The sequence below is a fragment of the Falco cherrug genome, chromosome 2 (genome assembly GCF_023634085.1).
Source record: "Falco cherrug isolate bFalChe1 chromosome 2, bFalChe1.pri, whole genome shotgun sequence".
Classification (NCBI taxonomy): Eukaryota; Metazoa; Chordata; class Aves; order Falconiformes; family Falconidae; genus Falco; species Falco cherrug.
The window spans coordinates 30442377-30458425 of record NC_073698.1 but is presented as its reverse complement, the minus strand read 5'-3'; the positions used below and the strand labels follow the sequence as shown (position 1 = coordinate 30458425).

At 35.7% G+C, this 16049-nt stretch overlaps 2 long non-coding RNA genes across 14 annotated transcripts in view; one reads left to right on the top strand and one right to left on the bottom strand.

Annotated features, from left to right (window-relative positions):
• LOC102053087 (uncharacterized) overlaps positions 1 to 16049 on the top strand; it is an 88302-nt gene that overhangs the window by 21496 nt on the left and 50757 nt on the right. For 8 of the 12 annotated variants that reach the window (XR_008731130.1, XR_008731125.1, XR_008731131.1 and 5 more), the window contains exons 7-9: positions 6118 to 6204; positions 6897 to 6988; positions 11699 to 11850. This is a non-coding gene — a long non-coding RNA (uncharacterized LOC102053087). The other 4 variants (XR_008731127.1, XR_008731128.1, XR_008731137.1 and 1 more) reach the window with 4 other exon arrangements.
• LOC106631625 (uncharacterized) overlaps positions 1 to 16049 on the bottom strand; it is a 79452-nt gene that overhangs the window by 50071 nt on the left and 13332 nt on the right. For both annotated transcript variants that reach the window (XR_003563299.2, XR_008731138.1), the window contains exon 2: positions 1278 to 1327. This is a non-coding gene — a long non-coding RNA (uncharacterized LOC106631625). The remainder of the gene's footprint in view (positions 1 to 1277; positions 1328 to 16049) is intronic.

Sequence of the window (16049 nt, the reverse complement as noted above, 5' to 3'; positions counted from 1 at the left end):
ATTAAGTTGCTTGGAAGAAATCTTGTGAAGTGGGATTTTATGTTTAGAAGAGTTGGCATCTAAAAATGTATGTCATGGATACAGGTAATAAATGTTGTTTATGAATTGCTGCAGGAGAAATAATATTTACATTTGTGTACAATATGTTAGTCTTAACTCTAGCTATTTTTATCTCCAAAATATCTTATCATAAGCTGGTTATAAAGTATTTAAAGACATGAATAATTTCATTTGTTGAAGCATTCAGTGCATCATTTTAAATGGCTACTAAAGGGGAGAAGTGGACATGCACTTCTCATAATAGCTAAGCATAAAAATAAGGATTCAGAGATAATAATATAGTTCCTAATCAGTAAAAATCATTTTCATGTTTTGCTGTATGAGCAGAGTTCTTCACAGAATCATGATCTCATTCTGAGATTCCAGTTACCTAAACAGATTTTAAATGCTTAACTTTATTCTGGTGATTTTATGTCTTTATTGGAAATGAGAGAACACAAACACATTTTAAGTCATTGATCTTCAGCCATGCTAAAAGCTTTCAGGACTTAGTATTTCACCTCAGGGCTGGATCCATAGCCCTTTTAAATTTTGGAATTTCAGAAAATGTGCAGGTGAGTAGGAAAAAGAAAATGTGAAAGGAAGAAACTGAAATGGAGAAAATTATTTTCCTTTACAGAAGCAAGGGAAAGATGAAAAACAACGTAATGAGGGTAGGAAAAATAACAGGGTGAAAAGAGAGGAGTCGGGAAAGTATTTACACCAATATTTTGTATGTAGTGCTCAGACATGTTGTGCTTTATGCTTGCATGGAAAACAGATTGAGACTTCAGCTTTTTGACTAACTGCTGTGCTGAGTTGTACCTTACTCTCTGTGCATTTTCGCTTTAGCACAGTTGCTTCTAAGGAAGTCTTTAAATTGACTTTGAAAGCCGCCCTGAATCACAAAATGCATTATCCTACTAGAAAATGATGACTGCCCCAGTGTTTTGTCTTCCTAAGTTAGCTCTTAAAGAAACTACTGTTAGATATCAAAAAATCACAGTAAGTTTTTTATATATATTGCTGTTTTTAATTCTAGTCACTAGCATTTGGGGCAGGGCACAAGCAGGCAGGCAGGCAATAACACTTAAGTGTGGCAGAATTTGTGTGCAGAATCTAACTGTAGTAATGCTGAAATTGAAAATTGAAACTGCTGATTAATCATTATTCAACAAGACTAGGCAAAGTCAATTAATTCATAACCAAATGTAGCTATAGAACGATGGATTACTTACATCAGCTTTCTTTAGAGGTTAGACATCAGTGTGTGAATTTCATCCATAAGCTGTAATAAAATAAAATAAATTAGGAAATAGGCAAAAAAAGTTTAATTCAGTAACGTGTTCATGTATGTGTTTAGTTACTGCATGATTCCCATGAGTATATATGGTATTATAGCGGAGTAAATGTTTAGGAAAATTATGTACTTTTTAAATTGAGCAACTGACTAATATTTATGCAGGGGCTATAACTGGTCTTCATGAATTACCATGCTAAAAGCTTATTTATTTGTAAATACAGAGATAGGGACCTCCCGCTTTCTTTATATTTGCATGGTGGTATGCATAAAATGCCTTAACTGTCCACCTGAGCAACACTTTAGTGTACATCTGAGTGCACATCTGAGCTGATGTGCTGCAGAGTAGCATCCCCTCTAAAACTGCCCCATTGCTGACTGGGGACAGGAAGAGTGAAAATGGGTGGAGCAGGGAGAGGCCTTATGGTGCCAATTCACAAATAATTTTCAAGTGGTAACGTCTACGTTTTGGAAGGCAGTGTATTAATTTCTGCTGATGGAGAGAGATAAGTCTGCATAAGAATTATGCTCTAAATTGCTGTGTGGTAAGGTTCCCTTTTCTGTGCAGTGCCTGCGTCACTGGGCAGCATTTTTTAAAGGCACCCAATGAAGATATGAATACTGAAAACCTAACATATCTGTACTCTTTATGTTCATTCTAAAAGGAAAATGAAATTAAATGCAGATACAACTTTTTAGAAGTTCTAAATAAGAGACTTCATGCTGTATTTTATAATTAGCCCTTACTGTTATGTTGGTCTGCATTAGTGTTACACCACTGTATGTTACATGACTCAAGAATTGTTTAGATCATACAAATTCTTCAGTGCAAAGTGGACCAATATTTAGATTTTAATTGCGTTGTAGCCGACAACTCTGTGTTACCTTCCTGTTATAGGCAGTATCAGGGTGACTGTATTCTGAAATACTCACTGATGGAAGACCAGTGGGGTATGAATTGCACAGTTCCAGGATTACAGCTCTTAGACTTTCCGTACTAACAGGAAAGTGCAGACTGTGAACTGTCCCTTTGGTGTATATTCCAGCCCCCAGGTCAGTGCCCAGGAGGAAAGCTCCCTTTCCCATCCTCTTCTTTGGTTATTTATGCTTTGGTACTGTGGTTCTGTAAGAGCAGAGTCTTGGGTTTGCGTCTGGGATGGCAAGCTGGTGAAGGTGGTATGAAGAGGTTGTCCCCACAGACCTGCTCCACACTGAAGCTTCCTGCACAGAGACTGAGCTATATACCAACTTTCAAACCAGTGCTTCACCCATGACTCTTGAATTTAATTATAGCTCATCTAAAATAACCATTATAATGTAAGTGTCTATGAGCATGACATTGGATTTCAGCATTGTTTCAAAACAGTATTCACTGTATTTTGTAACAAATTACTGAAATATCAGCAGTGCCATTTTAAGTATCAGTTAAATGTGGTATTTCCTGAATCAGGTCTTAATGTGGTATATATAGAATCCGAGTGATGTCAAGCTTTGATTTTTACTTACAGCAGATAAACCTAAAGCCCTAGTAGTACATAACTAGGCCCTATAGAAAAGCAAACTTTCTTTTATTTGGGTCAGACTTCATTTCTGTGCTCAGTATAGTGAACACAAGTCATATTCAGTAATTAAAAAATGTGCAGCCCAAACCTATTACATGTTCTGTGCAGATGAAAGTAATTAGTAAATTTTCTTTGTTCAGAGGAAAGGAAGTTGAAAATATGCTGTTTCTCATATTATTTTAATTGGAATTGTTGTTATCCATACGTATTCAGCTTAAAGATATACTGCTAAGGTTCACAAATACCTAGGGAACTTCACAAAATGCATTGCATTTCAAGTATGTGATTCAGAGTCTAAGATTCAGACCTTAGGATGGGATGAATTGCCTTCTGGAGGTGCCTGTTTCAGTCTCCTGACTTCACAGGAATCCTGCTTTGAACTGATTAGCTCAAACTAAAAGTTAAGTGAGCATCTTGTCACCTTAAAAGAGGAATAGCCAAGCATTTTGTACCATACTAGGTCTTTTCTGTAGACCTCTTTATTTTTAAGGATGGCTGCCTTATTCCTTACCTTTTCTGTCAGTGTTCTTGTACTGTTTCTAAAATGAATAAGCACAATTTTTACTGTTGCTATTTCCTGTGTATTTTGTTTTTTCCTGTCCTTATCGATCTTGTTATCTTATCTTTCCCTGTTTTTGTTTTTTTCTTTTTCCTGACTCTTTTCAGCTACCATCTCTTCTGAAGCTTTTCACTTGCTACCTCTCTGACCATCCTACCTTCCATGTTGAGAGTACTGTCCTAACTTCTGATGTGGAAGATTGCTGACCCTTTCCTTTGATGCTGATACCAGTATTTTCTGTGAGAGGTAGTACTGTAGTGAAGACATAGAAAAAGAAGAATATGGCACTTTATGGTTTTGAATAGTCAAGAAGTATTGTTCTGCCTTCATATAGAATGTGCTGGTTTCATAATGTACTTGTAATTTAAAGATGTTTGTAGAAATGTAAAATCTAATGTGACTAATTTAAATTCATATTAAAGACATTTAAATTTAACAAAATATAGCATTAGTCTTTATTTTAAAAATTGAGTCCTATGTAGCTCACTTGCAAAAAGTGGGATAGATTTACAAAGTTCTGTACTAGTGAAGTCCGACTTATTAACAGGTGAAAGTATTTTCTTCTTCCCTCTGGTACTATTTTCTTGATTTATGCCTATTAAAGATCTCTCCTTCTCTTGAGTTCTCTGTCTCCTCCATTTTTTTGTTCCTTTTGTTAACTTCAGTTTCCTTTTCCTTTCTGCACTGGATTTTCCTAACTCTTAGCTGAATACCAATCCATTTTTCTCTCACGTATGCATCCATTTGCCTAAAATATTGCCTTAAGCATGATCATATATATTCAAATATGTATTTACTTCTAAACACTGGATGGATCTGCTATTTTAGGACTTCCAGTAAACCAGATAAGAAACTTCACAATTCAGTGATAGCATTTTAAGTTTTTTGACACATGCTTTCATAGGCTCAAGGTAGTTCACCTCCTGCATCAATGGAATAATGATTATGGACAGAGATAAACATTCCTGTGAAAATATAGACTTAAAGTACATGTTCAATGTAGGAGTGCTAACTTAAAAAGAGTACCTGAATGAAAGCAAATGTGCTGTGTTCATAAATGGTGTGGCAGAAGTTTTCAGATTTTATTTGCAGATAAAGAGAAGTACTAATGGAAACAGTGCTTTGTATTGATAATAATATAAGCAGTTAAAAGTTTTCTTTAAAAAAAGACATCTAAAAGATGTACATCCATAAAATCAAAAATTTTTTGCAAATCATGCTTTGTTATAGCAGAAATATTAAATAACAGTTAATGTTTTCTGAGGGGTAGATACCTGCTTATTTTATTATCTATACTAAATGTTCTTTAGATAATTTGAATTCTTCGAATTGCAATAAAAGGAATGCTAAGTACATGAAAAGACATAAATAGTAAAGTTCAGAACTTTTTGGTTTAGATGTGCAAAATATGATTCTGAAGCCTCTTCTGATAGTTACAGTAATTTGCAATAACAGTAATAATAGCAACTTACTAGAAAATGATTGGAGGTGTGGCTGAGAATGTCATTTATAGTGTAAAAGTTTTTAACTGGTGTAGTTATAAGCAGGACTTTGCATAAATTTGCCCATTAAATAATTTGCATAATTAAGCCTGTTTTTAACATTCATTTACTGAGCATGTGGATGACATTACAAAGACTAGAAGGCAGAGGAAATTTGGAATCTGTCAGTTACAGTGCTGAGGAGTTTTTGTGCTGTACAGTAGTAGCAATAAGCTTTTCATTAGAATGAATCAACTGCAACTAATTTTGTAAAAATGATCCATATGAAAATTACCAATAGAAAAAGAAAGAATATTAAAAACTATGTAAAACCTGTTAGGATTTTCTGGGGTATATCCTCAAATGGTATAAATTGGTATGCATGAAGTTAAGTCACCACTGCTTACTGAAGATTTGCCCTTTCTATTAACTATATAATACAATACAGATCCTGAAATAGTCCCTTACTTAATACTTGTATTCATTTTACAGTAGAGTAGTTATGGAATAAGGTCTTACTCATCATGAGAAATAATACAATTCTAACAATGGCATATTATTGTTAGAAGGAAGTACATCAAACTGACTTTAATTAGCATAGTTTTAGAAAATTACTTTGGTTTTGAGCGTATTGATATTGCTTAAGTTACAAAATCATTGCTTGTTTAATAGTACTGCTAATAAAAAACGTAGAGTTGTAGTTTGAAGATAAAATTATTTTTACACTGAAGTTTATGTATTTTTGATTTGCAAGTTTTGGGTGATAATGTCTTGGTTAAAACAGTCGGTTCAAATGTCTATCTTTAATACATGAAGAATGGTGAGGAATAACTGGAAATACTAACAAAACAGGAGAGATTTTTCAGTAAATGAATTCAAGTGTAAGCATAGGGTAACGCTTGCAAAACGAGAATGAAGTTGAGTGAATATTGCTATGTGAAAACATACTTCATCTATAAAGTCCTGCAGGAAATAATCATGAAAAAATACGTTTTCCTGTTCATAAACACACCTTAGTTACATGTGGTCTTGAGAGATGCAGTACTACTACAAATTCAGGTAGATGTTCTTTGATTGCATTACAAACAAGTCTGGCTAAGACATAAGTATCTGTTGCTATATAAGGCAGATAAGGTGAGGAAAGCATAATTTATAAAACCACCACCCTCCTTGCAGATCCTGCAATTCACATGGCTGGCAGATATAGAAGTAATTTCACAAATGAAAATGGAAGATGGAAAATCCATGAAGATTGTGTTGAAGGTTTGTTTCGCTTGACTTTCTCTAGGATTTTGAGGATTTCTATGATTATTTTATATATACACACACATATAATAGATGTATATTATACATATATATTGCTATGTATATGAAAATAAGTTTGAAAAGCTGTAAAAGACTAATTCGAGTTACATGCAAGAAATGTTTCAGAATAGGCTACAGGACAATATTTTTGTGTAGTGCTTAAAACAGCTGCAAGAAGAAATCAGAGTTAATTCAGTTCTGGATCTGATAGTCATCAGAAAAAAAAAATATAGTAGATCTAAAATGAAGACCTTATGAATGTACAATATCTCTGGTTTAATAAAGAGACCAGAAAAAGGGTAAACATATTGTGAAAATGACTGACGGAAATGTAAAGAGTTTGAAGAATAATAGCAGAAAGCTGGTTCAGCAGTCACATTGCAACAGCGTAAGAGATTCCACTGTAAATAAATGTTAGTGAAGTATAAAGTAGGAGAAAAGAAAATGGAACTGGAAATGGGAACTTTAAGCTTGCCATCATGCAAAGATAAAATAAAATGGAAGGAAAGCTTGGACCACATGATGCTATCTGAGAAAGCCTCATTATTCGCTCAGTATAATTTCGCTAATATAATCTGAAATTACGTGAAACTAGAAAGCAGATTTTTTCAAATTTCTTCAACTTCTATTTTTCTTTTTGTTTCCAATAGAGTAACACTGACTAAAAGGAAATCTGAGACCACTGTCTACAAATCAGATAATTTATTTGAAAAGGTAGCTGAAGAGACAGCAAACAAAAATGGTAATTGAAAATAGAAGTATCTGAAAATTTGAAGGGGTCTAGATTCTGTACCCCTGTTCTGCCCACTGAAGGTAGCACAAGGCAGCCAAGATCCTTTCTGACTCACAGGCTGAGCGTTTGCCTGCTGTGGGGAAGTCACTGTCAGCCTGCCACGGGTCTGTCCCTCTGCCGTGCCAGCAGCTCTCATCCTTCACACAGGTGTGGTAACGGGAGCATGAGACAGTATGCTACTCGCTACAGATCTTCACCTGCATTTAGTTTTCTTAGATGACATCCGAACTAGAAAACAAAAGGGACCACGGCCCAGTCAAGAGTTGGTAGCAAATTACAGCTCACGTTGGCGTGGCTAACCCATCTGCTCCTCCGAAGCAGGGTGGCCCGGTTCATACTGTCCACTAACACCAGTCTGTAACCCGTGCTGTTCCCCAGACCTTGCTGCGTCTTACCTGACTGCTTGTTGGCCTGGGCCAAAAGCACACCAAAGAGCATGCAAGCAGTTAAATGGCATGCTTTATCACACTGTGGAGCTCAAGCACATGCCCGGGCCCTGTTTAGCTCAGTAAGGTGTATGCAACCTTATGAACTGCATCCAGTTGGCAACAGTTACAACTGTACTAGCCCGCTCTAAATTAAAATTGCAATGGCATAAAGCCCAATAATCTATAGGTATCTTTCAGACTACTGTTCCTCGAACAGAAGCGTCAGTGGGTGTATAAATTTGGATGTAATGTCTGACTTAAAAGGAAAGATAGTGTCGAAAATCTAAATTAAATTTTAGAATTAATTAATAAATTAATCCTAATTATTTGGGGAAATTAAGAAAGTCGGAGAAGTACAATAAAAAGCAAACCAGTACTTATCTGATGTGGAAGTATTTTTAAATGGGAACTGGAAAACCAGCTAGATGAGTGAATATTCTTTTCAAAATAAGCAAGGTTGCAATAAAGAAGTCAGTATATGACCATTTGGGTGAGCAGATTTAGTTTATTATTAAAATGCAGTTTGGGTTCCACCTATGTGGACCTCCCTGTAGGCTAAAAGCCTGAAATACAATGCATTCACTTATGGTGTTTTATTCTGAGACTTAAGAAGGACCTGATGCTGAAGTGGGCACACTTCAATATAAAATAGTGACCTCATGATGCACATGACGGGCTAAGTGCTTTACTAAATATTTATACAGATTTCAAAAAAGGATATGCAATATCTTGGGGTTAACATAATCTGTGTATCACCTGGACAGTTTTCCAGTATGTGATGTAATTACTATTAGGTTCCAGGTCATATTTTGACCTAGTGAGTTCACCAGTTATTTTCATGATCATTTCTAATTTTACAGGTTGTAGAAAACTATGTGCAAGATGCACAAAAAGGGGAAATAAAATTACACTCATAGGCTACTTTGTGACCTGGGATTAACTGCTTAAGTCTAAAGACAGAAAAAAAGGGAAGGGAAAATGTGGCAAGTCAGACAATGTTGGAACATAATGCGTTAGCATTCAGTTGAGTATTGTCTTTCAAGTTACTCAGAGGTAAAGAGAAGAAATGAACTGCTCAAATAATAACCACGTGCAGATTGTGAAAGGGGGTCAGCTTCTCTGGTGAGTGCTGAGGACATAAAGGACATAAATGAAATAAATGAAATAAATAAAATGAGCAAAATTTTAGGATGTTATAGATCAGGGGTCCTCAAACTACAGCCCGTGGGCTGGATATGGCCCCCCAGGGTCCTCAATCCGGCCCCCGGTATTTACAGACCCCCCCGCCGGGGGTTGGGGGGGGAAACCAAGCAGCCGCAGATGGCTGCCTGCCACTGCATCCGCGCGCCGGCCCCCTGGTTAAAAAGTGTGAGGACCCCTATTATAGATCAAAGGAAAATGGCCAGAAGTTGAGAAGGAAGGTTGGGAGTAGGTGTTTGGAAACAATTCTTCATAAGAAATTATTCTTAATGGAACACTGAGAAGCAAATAGACCATCATAACTATTCAGCAATAAATTTGCCTATAGATAAAGTATTTGGAGAAGCAGTCCTGCAGAAATGCAGGCAGCTTTTCTGGAGGAACTAACTGGCTGTTCTGGCTTTACTGTATTGCCATCAACTGTATGTGCAACACAGTGGGGAACTATGTTGGGAAGAATCACTTCTGTACTATGAATGTACAATTCTGTACCTTTGGCTTGCTTTGTCTTCATTAGAGTTATGTTCTTTCAAATAACAGACATACATTCTTGGAAGCAATACAAAGTACATTTTAAAAAAGCAAGAAAATGTCAATGAACAATGTAAGAAAGTAGAATTATATACACATAGATGGAGAAAAATATGAAGCAAATCTATCAATATCTTACATATCTAGCTGAAAAAGTGTTCTTATAACGACCTCGTAATTTTGAAATGCAAATACATTATAAAAAATTGTAATACTATGATCCCCTCAAGCACAGTTTTAGAAAATCAAATGAAACAACCAGACAAAGTATTTGAAGTTGTCCACTTCCTTCTGAATACATTACATATTCTAAATCTGTCTGAACTGCCAGGACTGGTAGTTCCTGTCTTGAGGAAAAAAGTCATAAGACTTCTACGAAAAGAGATTCTGAAAAATGTTATGGCAGATAGTGCAGGTAAAACTATGTGATAGAGAAGTGTTCATAAGCTGCTTCTCTCTTCATTGCAAGTACATTCTGTGTCCATCATTACTGCTTAAATAATCAGTTCTCGGGGGTTTGCTTCTCCCTGTTCCCTGAGGAAGTGAGGGGACATAGTTTTCAGAGGCTGCTGGAAGCTCAGTTGGAGTATGGAAAGGGGGAGATGACTACATCAGAATTTTGGCTGAAGGGTAGAGGAATTGAAAAAAGGATTTTCTGGAGGTGGGGAATGGGTGGCTCTGAGCAGGAGTGTAATGCTGCCGGGAGCTCTTAAGCTTACTTACTCATTTAGTATATTGAGAGCACACCTTAGGTATCATGGGATTTGGATCTTTTGCAGATGGATAGATTAACTAGATTACAAAGAACAACTACTAAATTTCAGGAATTCATTATGAAAGTACCCTATGAATAAACTATATGAATATTAAAAACCAAACCCAAACCATAGAAACCACTTTTTAGAAGAACTTTCATATGTGACAGTGGTGTAATTGCATAGTCTGTGCAACTGAAGTAGAGCAAAAAAGCAGAAAATCTGGGCTAGATGTCATAAACTGCTGCCCAGTTTTGCACTTTTTAAGATTTTTTTCTTCTTTCCAAGGAAATAATATGGAGGTTCCTGGGATAAACTATCTCTGGTTAAAAAAAGTTGTCTAGATTCTGTAAAGGTAGAAGACAGACGGTCACTGCAGCATTTACAGAAATTCTTTGATCTGTTTTAATCTTACATCCTTTATTTCACTTTTCTTGGTTCAGAATATTTCTGCTTTATTCAGACAAAACTCAATGAAAACAATGCAGAATGTGACATACTTGTACTTGTACCACAAACTATTAATTGTGTAATCACCAGAAAGAGACTCCTTAATATACTTCAACTAGCAACATTCTACCTTTCAGCAGACATTATCTATGTTGAGACAACAGAGATACAGGCTTTGAGTCAAATCTTCCATTATGCTTGATTCTCAAAGAAAACTACATTTATGCCTGCCTGCCCATCCATCTATCTGTCTACTTATTTACTAAGAATATTATAATTCTTGTTTTAGCTGTTAAATGTAAAGATCAAGTTATAGAGTTACTAAGTAGAAGGTATGCCAAATCCCTTTTTTATCCAGTTCTTTCAAGAAAAGGAAAAAAAAATCAGAACAAGTGACTTATTCCACTAAGTGTCATTACTGATTTCCAAAAAAGTTACTGAAGAGATGGCCAGATGTCTTTTGTTTGAAGGGTCTGTGGGCCCTACTGCTCTAGAGTACCACAAAATTCCAAATAACATTGATACTGCCTGGTTTTACAGATGAAGCAAAATCAAAGAATGCTCATGCAAAATGACCAGAATAAAAGTCAACGAATAAAATTGTTGTATCTCTGTGTTAAAATAAAGTCTGGAAAAAGAAAATTATTTTGATTTCCAGGTGAATGTGAACTCATGGGAGAGCACATGAGTGAAAAGGTTTTTGGAAATCAGGAGCTATGAGGCATGTTTCAAAAGAGTTGCATTTGTTTAGTCAAGAGAAGAGAAGGCTAGGGAAAATAATATGGCATCTGAATATTATTGTGAAGAAGATGGTAATCAATTGTCCTTTGAACCCAGTTGTGGAAGGACAAGAAAAAATTATCTTAATTTACAGTGAAGAAGAACAGGCTACATATTTGAAAAATCCTTCTAAGTACGAGGGCAGTTAAAGACTGGAACCAGGCTATCTGTTGGTGCTGGAACATCTTCCTCACTGGCAATTTAGAACAGATTAGACAAAAAGTTTATGTCATCACAATGCTCTTAAATCTATCTTCTTTCATAATTGTTGGCTCCACTCAATAAATAATCTGGATTATTAAGAATTAATTTGAAAAGTAAATTTGGAACATGGAGATGAAATTGGATAGTCTGAACACTATTCTGTTTCATCAAAAATGCTTCTGTATCATCAAAAATGCAGGTATCATTTTTTTTGTCAATAGATGAATACTTGTATTTTGTACGCCTTTCTGTTTTTTAATTTTCACTTATTTTAATTTTAAAGTTCATATACATGTGATTTCTATTTACAGATCATCAATAAGGATAAAGCATTTTACCTGTCCATGCAAGCAGTACAATTAGTCTGCTTACACTACCTGACCCTCCGGATAGGAAGCTGGTTCCAGCATTGTCAATACCCTTTTTCCTTGGCTCCTAATTCTCTCTAGTACGTGCTTTTCAGGTATGTATAGTTTTGCAGATACTATGGGGAAATGCTCTGCATTCAAAAACACATGCAGTTTCTTTTAAGTCACATACAGATAACTGGAGTTTATTATTTTGACAGAATATCTTAAAAAGTCTGATTCCTAAACAAAACCAGAACTTTGATGATTAATTTTACTTTTGGTGGTTAACAGCCTATTTTAACTAAAATGAGTAAAGCCTGTTAGTAATAAAAATGAAACCTAGTATCTATGCCGTGATAATGGAACCCTAAAGTGAAATTAGTTAGTGATATTAGAAAGTATCACTTGTATTTCTGCTCCAAACCTCAAGACATTTTATTTTCCTGTACTCAAAAACATTAAAGAATATATATGGTTCATGTTCCCAACATTCATGGCCCTGATTATAATGTGAATCATTCATGTATAAGCTTTTGTTAGAGCTTAAAATATGTAACGTAAGAGAGCAAGGGTACTGAAGGAATGAAGACCATTTGCCTATTCAGAATACTGACAGAATTCAGTCTATTCAGAATACTGGCTAGCACGTCTGTTCTTTCTAAGAAGTTCAGTTTGAAGGATGATCAGAAAACCATTTCTATTTATTGTGGTGCTAATCTGTTAGCTGCTTAAGGACTTACATGCTCATATCAAACAATAATTAAAGTCTTCAAATTAAAGTGTTTCTCTTTCAGTGTTTTTTCTTCTATTGGGTCTGTGACAGAAAAGGTTGTAAACATTTGCAAATGGACATTTTATTGTACCTTCTTCCCTCAAATTGTGGTAGAAAAGTTTCAATTATTAGAAGCAGCTGCGTTAAAAACGTGAATAGTGTACGGAGAATTGCGTGGCTGTCACTGTCAGCCTCCCAGAGAGGAATATCTGAATAAGAGAAGTAGCACCCCTTCACTTTTGTAGCTTGCTCTGTCATGTTATCTTGATATAGAACCAAAGGGTTCCAGTATCACTTTTCTGTTTAATACTGCGCTTGAATGGCTTTGGTTTATGTTTTGGGTTTTTTTTAAGTAGGAGGTATCTACTTATGCTATATGAAAATTAACTTAGAAAGAGACCACCAAAATCTTAAAAGCTTTATAATACAAGCCAGTCTGGAGAAAGACTGTTGTCAACTTGAATAGAATTATTCAAGAATATGAGTCACATACCACAGCACCTTTATATTAATACAGTTTAGGCAGAAGAAAAACAGTATAGGTCAGAGAAGCTTTTGGAGGAACATGTCTAGAAAATAGCTTCAGAATGTTTAACTCACATTTTTTTTACAAGGGTAGGAAAATATAATTCCCGGATAGAAGTGAAATAGTGCTTTAAAAAGGCCTCTGAACATTGAGTGGCTGGACTTAAGAGAGAATAATGGTTCTACATTGTGAGATGCTTTATGAATTGAACAAATTGAGAAAAATGAAAAAAAACACTAAGGCTTATTTTACTTACAATTGAAATCTGAGGTTGTCTGGTTTTACTTGTCAGAACTTGCTTTTCAACATGTATGTTAATAATTTTTGTAATTTAACATTCACTTTTATATTTCTACTTTGACATTATAAAAGGCAAACTGTATTTTCAGCTTTTCCATTTTACTGAACAGCTTAAAAGTAATTTTTGTTGACAAAAGAAAATATATATTTAAGCAGAGAGGATTTATTATGATGAGAAATTTAGTTCTGCATATCTTCAGAGGCCAAATGCAACTACTACCGAAATCGACCCCCAGTAAGATGTCTGTGTCTGTTTTGGATGGTATGATACTCAGAAAAATATAAAGCTAATCATAATGGAGGATCTAATCCCCATTTTCAAAGGTGCCAATGAACTTATCATTTAATAATCTTTAAAATACCACTTACAGATTAAATAAGGACATTCAGAAACAATAAGAATAATTAAAGGGTTGTTAGGAAGAAAAAGAATATATGCAGTTTGATTAAGTGAGGTAAACAACCATAGACAAGGAAATTGGAATGATACAGTATTTATTTAAGTTGGCAGGAGACTGCAGAATTGGAGGTAGAATTGGGAAAACATGGTGTGCAGTTATTCTGAGTTATTCTATTTTAGCAGATTAAATGTTTTAAAGTGGTGGTAATCCCCTTATTTAACATAACCACAATTGGATTGGACAAAGTAGTACAAACTGTACTTCAGAAAGACAATCCTATGTTTGGATATAGGTTGGAAAGTATAAGTTTAACATTTAGGAGTCTGGAATTTTTTTGGCCAATTTTGAGAAATAAATATGAAAATGTCAGAATCAAGAAAATTTTTTTCTCTGGAGTACTAGGAAGTGTATTTATGTGTAGTTTTGGGCTCTCCAGGCTAATATTGTGATATACAGTAACAGTATAAAGAGACGGTTACTTTCTTAATGCAGTTAGTGTGTGTGTGTTAATTTGTATAGCCCAGTTTTCTATCTAAGTTGGCCAAAGCACAGAGAGTTATTCTGATTGTACATTTTTTATAAAGAGCACGAATAACTCATCTGGGATGCTTTTGGCTGCTGTTTTGAGTAGTTGTGTAGATGAATTTCACTGCTAGCGTGTATGTGCCCCATGAGTGCAAGGACAAATCCTTTGGACAAGCAGAGTCCATGAGATGGTATCGGCAGACTACTACTTGAAGCACCCTCATATCCACTGTTCTCAGGGCATTAAATAGTGATGTGAGTACAAACATCCATGATCTCCTTATTTCCATCATACCACAAGGATGGAAATAATGCAGTGTATGTACTGTCTGATTCATTTGACTTTATATGTAACAGTATAATTATTTTCATGCAGTAAATTGAGTCTCCTTATGACCATTAGCAAAATACAGTTTGAGTTAACATGCTAGGTATACCTCTTCATATATAGGTAAAGGAATCATAAATTACTGGGGTTAAAGATTTTGGCTAGTGTAATTCTTCAGAGAGTAACACGTCCTGTGCCATTTTCCAAGAGGAAGCATACAACAGGGGAGGGAGGGAGAAGACTTCCCTCAAACAGAAATCAGTTTGTTTCTAAATTCCACAAGTAAAGCTATAGTTATGATTTAAAGACAGTTTGCCTTACTCAATGCCCTAAAAGCTGTGATTCTGAGCTTCTGGGACATATCCATTACCAGTGTCGACTTTTATCATCAGGGACATCTGATGGAGGCAAGAGGAGTGTGATTCCCAGCACAAGTTGCTGCCCATGCACTTAGCAAGGGATAAAAGATTCATCAGCAATATGGCATGTCTTTGATTTGTGTATTTTAAAATTCAGGGCCTGAAAAGACCTATTTTATTGCTTGCACGCTCCCTGCAGGGACCTTGATAGTGACCAGCTTTGTGTTGAATGCCTTAGGTATTTATAGCCCCGATAGTAGTGATTGATTTTCAGTACAGTGTTGTACATAGTGCTGAGTGACTTGCCCATCGTGTGGCTTTTCTCTCTTATTCTCTGACAAGCTATCCAGCTTATTAGAAACAATAAACACCAGAAATAGATTCCCTTCTGTGACTGACTGCAGAAGCAAATGTACCATTACAAATCAGTGACAGAGCCCTCTGTATCTACAACTTTGCAGGAAGGGTGAGGGGGCTAGCAGTTCAGTGTCAACTACCAGTGCCGCAGCACTTTAATTTGCTGTTTCAAATTCAGACTGGAGTAGTATCCATAATCTCCTAACCAATCACTAATCCTCGGGGATTTTGAACTGCCAGCCTGCAAGATGTCTATTTTTACACAGGGGTCCGTGCAGCAGAGCAAAGACATTCCTCATAGTAACACTGGATGCATTACGGAATGCTACCCTTTGGTCTTTCTTGTGAACAAGCAGCAATTTTCTGTTGGCTTTGCGTTGCCCTTGCCTCTTTCCAGAAAAAGTAGCCATCATCACAGCCTGTCTCAGAAGACAAAGGACTGAAGTGTGGTACCACAACAGGTGACTAATTCAGTTTACACAGGTCTAAGACTATGTGATCAATAGTTCTCAGACTTACAAAAACAGCAACATTGGTCTGAAACACTTGGTTATGGTTTTGCTGTTATACATTGTATTATCAAGAGCTTTTACTAGGAGAGATCCTAGGCAGTAACAGGTCAATTAAATCAGCTTCTAAGTCATCTTTCAAGATCAGTGAAAACATCTCAGCGTTTTCTCTCCCAAAAGGTTCTGTACTTTATCTACATTGTGCGCAAAGTTGACTGAAACCACAGCCTTGCAA